Below are 6,501 nucleotides of genomic sequence, written 5' to 3' on the forward strand. Positions count from 1 at the left end.
ATTCCCTAAATTTCCTTAAAGTTCTGAACCTTATTTTATTGATGACATTGGATTGTGCATCTTAAATGTTCCCATTCTTTGCTTGATTTTGATACGTCTGTTTTTGTTTAATCTGATTTGCTTAACAATTTCCATTGAAGTTGTTAGATGCATATTAACTCCATAAGAACTGTAATTCTGTATGCATATGGTTTGTTTGAATCTTGAATTGAACTGTAAGTCTCTAGATCGTTGAAGCGACTTCACTTAATGGACAGTCCTTTCGTATAAGAATTCCTTCACATGATTAATTGTGTTGAGTTGTGTCCGTACACTTATTAAAGTTGCAACTAGATGACTTTCTTTTTTCACTTCTTGAAATCAATTAAGTACACACTATTTATGGGAGGGTGTGGCAAGTCAAACAATTCTGTCCACACTAGATTCAAACCGAAAATTCTTGGCTCCAGACAAAAACCCAAAATTCATTCAACTCTTAATTAGGGTAGTTTGGCTTTCTTAAGCATGTGTCTCTCTAAGAGAAAGCCTAACTTGGTGGCACATTTTTCATGGCTCCAATCAAAAACCCAAAAATTCCTTGATTTCATTCAGCTATTAATGTTGTTCTTATGTTCGATTCAATGGATGTTTCAACTGTGCAAGCTAGTTTTATGGGATGCATTGTCATTTTTTATGTTAGCCAAATAGAACAGAACAAACCCATTTAGAGTAGAGAAATAGTAACGAATTTATCAGTGTTGAGTTGCTAATTCTAAAATAATTGACCCCTAAAGTTGGGTTTTGGTCATTTTCTCTTTTTGTGTACAGTTCATTTAATAAAAGAATCTCAACATATGTTAGGCTCAAGGACGTGCGACTTCGTCACAGCCTTAGACCCCCCTCATCCTCTTCGAGTCATGCCGTTCCGTCCTTCCCTGAGGTAAAAACATTATTAACTTTTGCATCTAAACAATGTCACTATTTGACTTTATATTTCATGGTGTTAATTAAGAATCTATGTATGTAAGGTTGTTCTGATGAGCTTTATAGACCCTGATGTTGAAGTGGGGTGGGGCATTCTTCAGTCTTAGGATCAGATGAAAGTAGTTGGTGGGAAACGATTGGGAGAGGGAATATCCGAAGTCTTAGTCCATGTTCTGTTGGTGGACGATCATGCTTTGATGAAGCCATACGGACAAGCCAGAACTGTCATGGTGTCCATTGGATCATCTGTCGTATGGCCTTCCTGCTTTGTAAGTTAATGACTTGTGTACAGTTTCAAAAAAAAAAAAATTCAATGACTTGTGTACATGCAAGTGGCGCATGGCATTCTCCTAATTGGTTTCTTTTTTTTTTCATTTCCAGGTTAAACTCGATCAGAGCACTTAAGCCGTTCTCTTCTCTTCTTTCTTATGGTAAGTATTATAAGAATTTTTAATTCAATACTCTATTTATGCTCTAGTTTATATGATTTTTAAATCATTAAGATGGTGTTTGTTTTTTTTTGTTTAAATCATTAAGATGTTTCGGTACTTGTAGTGTGTGTGTGTTATTTTTTTTATTTTTTTATTTTTTTTGGGGGGGGTGGGGGGGAAGGGGGGCGTATTCATGTGTGTGTTGGTGTTTGTTTTCTTGTTTTGGTTAATGATAAGATGGCAGAAGTGGATAATTGTAGTAGTATGTGTATGTTGGGGTTGGAGTTGGAGGTGGGGACTTATAGTCATGGTTTTAAATTTCGCGACTGAAATTTCTAGGGAGATGGACACTGAAATCATATAAACCCGAAATGGTATTTTATTTCGTTCGAAATTTCAGAATTTCGGTTGAAATGTTGTTTTTTTTTCTGAAATTTCACCCAAAACCCCGTTTTTTATTATTTAATTTAATATTTTACCGAAATTTTGTATTGAATAAAATATTATTTTGCTTGTTTCGCCCGATTTCAGCCGAAATTTCGATTTCTGTGGGGTCCTAAACCGGTACCGAAACTGAAATTTAAAACCATGCTTATGGTAGCATGCTGGGGGGGGGGGGGGGGGGGGGGGGGGGGGGGTTGTTTTCTTATTTTGGTTTGTGATAAGATGGTGGAGGTTGGAACTTGTACTCGTACTTGTGTGTGTGTGGTGGGGGTGGAGGTTGAGGTGCATATTCATGTATGTTTTAGTGTTTTTTTTTTCTTTTTTGGGTTAATGATAAAATTGCGAAGACACATACTTGTAGTAGTATGTGTGTGTTGGGAGTGGTAGTGGTAGAGATGAGTACTTGTAGAAGCATCTAACATTTGCATTTTAAATCCTTGTACCTTTTTCATGTATTGTACGCTTTAAATTGTATCCCATTTTTCTTTGGCTTACGTGTATTTTACTCTTTAAATGCATTGCTTCACTTTATTTAAATTCTTTTTAACTTTTATTTCTCTTCTATACAGTTGGAGGGTTCGTGATACGCATCTGACTCTACTAGAGAAGAATGCCGACAATAAAGGCAGTTGGTACCCATAGGCTATGTTCACTTGCGTTCCCGGGAAAGCAAATCCCTGGAAAACAACCTCTTTTTTCTTGACAAGACCTTGACAAGACAGAATTCTGGTGTTCACTTGCTTTCCAGGGAAAATAGAATTACACATGTGGAATTTCTACAATAAGTCAAAAAATAAGTCACAAACCGATACCGAAACTGAAATTTAAAACCATGCTTATAGTAGCATGCTGAGGGGTGGGGGTGGGGTGGTTGTTTTCTTATTTTGGTTTGTGATAAGATGGTGGAGGTTGGGACTTGTACTCGTACTTGTGTGTGTGTGCGGTGGGGGTGGAGGTTGAGGTGCATATTCATGTATGTTTTAGTGTTTTTTTTTTTTTCTTTTTTGGGTTAATGATAAAATTGCGAAGACACATACTTGTAGTAGTATGTGTGTGTTTGGGGTTGGTAGTGGTAGAGATGAGTACTTGTAGAAGCATCTAACATTTACATTTTAAATCTTTGTACCTTTTTCATGTATTGTACGCTTTAAATTGTATCCTATTTTTCTTTGGCTTACGTGTATTTTACTCTTTAAATGCATTCCTTCACTTTATTTAAATTCTTTTTAACTTTTATTTTTCTTCTATACAGTTGGAGGGTTCGTGATACTCATCTGACTCTACTAGAGAAGAATGCCGACAATAAAGGCAGTTGGTACCCATAGGTTATGTTCACTTGCGTTCCCGGGAAAGCAAATCCATGGAAAACAGCCTCTTTTTTCTTGACAAGACCTTGACAAGACAGAATTCTGGTGTTCACTTGCTTTCCTGGGAAAATAGAATTACACATGTGGAATTTCTACAATAAGTAAAAAAATGACATGGAAAAGCCCATCTCTCCCCCCCCCCCCCCCCTTCACCCCCCGCCCCTTTAGGGATTTCATTTCCGACCAAAAACACTCGGATTTCGTTTCTCTGGAAAACTACTACAAAAAAAAGGGCAAGCAGTTTCCCTGGAAACCTTTCCCTGCGCAAGTGAACAGTCCAGGGAAACCTTTTCCTGCACAAATTCCTTGGATTTCTTTTCCTAATGCCACGTCAGATTCCCTGGAAACATTTTCTTTTCCTTTCCCGGGAAAACAAGTGAACAGAGCCATAGAGAATGAAGAAGATACCACGACATATTTTTATTTTCACTCTCTAGGAGTGTAAGGACTTTGTATGAAGTTGGTTTTAGATGGATTTTGAATAGTTTATTGTAACATAAAAGTGGTTTATGGAGGAAATGATGAGAGAAAAGGTATTCCGTTAATGAGTTGGAATAAAGTTTGCCTTCCCATTAAAAATAGTGGTTTGGGCATTAGGAGAGTTAAAGAATTTAATCATGCACTGTTGGGTGTATGGTTATGAAGGTTTGGCGATGAACGCTCTCAATTGTGGGTTAGAGTTATTGGGAGTAAATATGGTTGGTTGCCGAGGTTATGAGAATCAAGGGATTGCTTTAAGAAACAAGGTTTGACAGTGTGGCTAGATATTTTGAAAATGGCTCATTCTTTAATCTTGAACATTAGATTTAGGATCTATTCGGGGGGATAGGATAAAATTTTGGAATAATGTGTTGTGTGCTGAGAAGCCTCTAATGGATCTGTTCCTAGATCTGTATAGAGTTGCTTCCGATAAAGAGGCTTTTGTGGGGGAATGTCTTACCCTTATGGGGGGTGTATTTGTTTGGTCACCAGTTTTCAGGAGGAATTTCTTTGATAGGGAGTTAGAGTCGGCATCCCGCTTTCTTGAGCTTCTAGATGGGAGTTACATCAAGAGGAACGGTTTGGATACCACAATTCATGTTGAAAGGGGGGGATCATCTCCCCAAACTAATTTGTAAACAGTACAAACTGATCCTATCGTTGAAGTTGTGTGCTAGATCCCTTGTATTTTCAGTTGGATGTATCCTATCAATTCTTTGGTCAGTAGGAGCTGGGCTTTGTTTCTTCTCTCTTGTAGTCTGAGGAGAAAAGCAGCTTGTCTAAGTACCTACATAAAGCCTGTTTGATAAATAGACCTTTACATGTTGAATGTGAACTGCTATTCATTTTTTAACTTTAAAATTCCCATTTGCATGTCAATGATTAAATGATTAGGATAAACCCTGTTAGGCCCTTGATCAACATGTGTCGCACTGTTTACATGTATGTTAATTGTTCAAAGCCAAATCATACATTGCTCTGTAATTTGCAGGTTATGCATAATAGTAGCATTTTGGATAAAACACTTGTATATTTCCAAAATTTGACCTTATGTTGAATAATAAAACTGTCCTACCTTCAAACAGGTCTATTCATTACACAAATTACACTTGCAGCCGTCCTTCTTTTCTTTTTTTGAGCATCTATGGTTTCCATTGAAATTTGCCTAGTCTTTTGTGCCCAATGGGCGTGCAATACAAAAACTCACACTTGACTTTCTACTATATACTAAGGCCCCTGTTTTAGATTTCGAGAATCGATTGTGACTCCCACTTTCTACCTAGATCAAGCAGAAAAATTATTCACCCACTCCAAGATCTCTTCTCCCTATTTGTCCTGTTAACAGCACAAATCCCATAAGGAAGGCAATATAAAATCAACCTAAGTAGTTAATCAAATCAAAGCACAAACGATTTGGCCGTAGCATTTGCGATCACTTTAGTAGTAAAAAATAGGGGTTCAACTCGGGTCGATTTTTGGGAATTCGGGTTGAGCTTTTACCTTAAATTGGGTTGGGTTCAGGTTGTTTCCAATTCATTATTTAGCAGAAGCTCAACCCGACCGAACCCAAGTAAATTGGGTTGGGTTCAGGTTGTTTCCAATTCATTTTTCAGTGGGTTCAGGGTTCATTTTTTTAATCTTCTCTCCTCTGGGTGGGTGACGTGGACCGCGGATATCGGTGGAGATGTTGGTGCGTTGGTGCATGCGTGGACCCCTGTGGAAGAATTTGGATTTTGAGAATTGATTTTTAGTCCAAAATATAATCAGTTTTTTTTACTAAAAACTAATTTTCAAAATCCAAAACGAACAGGGACTTAACTAGTAACTCCAATGCCGAGACACCTTGTGACCCGTTTTCTGACACGTAAGTTCTCGTTCACTACAAATGGTTAGTCATCGAATTCTCTAAGCCGGTTTATGTTTTGGATTTTAAGTCCAAAACTGAACATTGGATTAACAAAATAAACACAATTTGACTCCGGTAATCAGTTTTGGATTGAAAATTTATTCTAAAAATCCAAAACCTAGCGGTTCTAAAGACCAAATAAATGAAGAATTGATGAGGTCAAGTCAATTGACTAGTCCCAATATGGTTTTCCCTCTTTAGAAAGAAAGAGGATGTATTGTGTCATAATTGTCAACTAATGGATTCTCACGCATTAGAAATCTTTTGGACGGGAATTAAGAGTCCATAAATTTCATTGAAAGTTGTGACTTTCATGGACCCCCTCTAAGGGAAAAAAAGCCAAATCGTAGACTTTGACAATATTCTTTTGTTCACATGCTTTATTGTTTGAAAACCAATTCAGATTATTGATTGTTGCACCCTATTGAATATTGAAAACCATGATACCTTATAGATTGAGATTGTACACCCATTATTAACCTCTTTGAACCACATGGACTTGTTGGCACCCAAGCAACCAAACATGTCGCACACGAGATTTGGTTATTTATTTAGAAATGATTTACTTATTACAAAATTTTGGTTTATACTTGCGCAGCTGCTCTCATGTCTACCAAGATTGACACTTTGATTCCCGTGTATAATGTTTGGAGTTTTAGCATACTCTAATGCTTATATTCAAGTAGGTTGAGCATGTTACAATTTTAACTTCTTTTGTCATGAGCAATGTAAATTCACGCAATTAGTTCTGTAGAAAGGTTAAACTACGATGGTGACCATAAAATCTTTTGCGTTTTTCTGTTAACAGTAAACTTTAAATTCGAGCGTTTTCGATTGTAGTGATTCACACATGTATGTAGTGTTTGGGATTTCAAATTTTAGCCTCCCTAGTAAAAAAAGTGACAACCTG

At 37.0% G+C, this 6,501-nt stretch overlaps 1 long non-coding RNA gene across 1 annotated transcript; it reads left to right on the forward strand.

Moving 5' to 3' along the window:
- The first annotated feature begins 802 nt into the window (after positions 1 to 802).
- On the forward strand, positions 803 to 2,703 carry LOC143859091 (uncharacterized). Its single transcript, XR_013239140.1, has 4 exons — positions 803 to 919; positions 1,008 to 1,232; positions 1,345 to 1,394; positions 2,408 to 2,703. It is a non-coding gene; the product is annotated as an uncharacterized LOC143859091 (long non-coding RNA).
- The last annotated feature ends 3,798 nt before the right edge of the window (positions 2,704 to 6,501 follow it).

The sequence above is a fragment of the Tasmannia lanceolata genome, unplaced genomic scaffold (genome assembly GCF_043159265.1).
Source record: "Tasmannia lanceolata isolate RefF3 unplaced genomic scaffold, GAP_Taslan_0.1 ptg000029l, whole genome shotgun sequence".
Classification (NCBI taxonomy): Eukaryota; Viridiplantae; Streptophyta; class Magnoliopsida; order Canellales; family Winteraceae; genus Tasmannia; species Tasmannia lanceolata.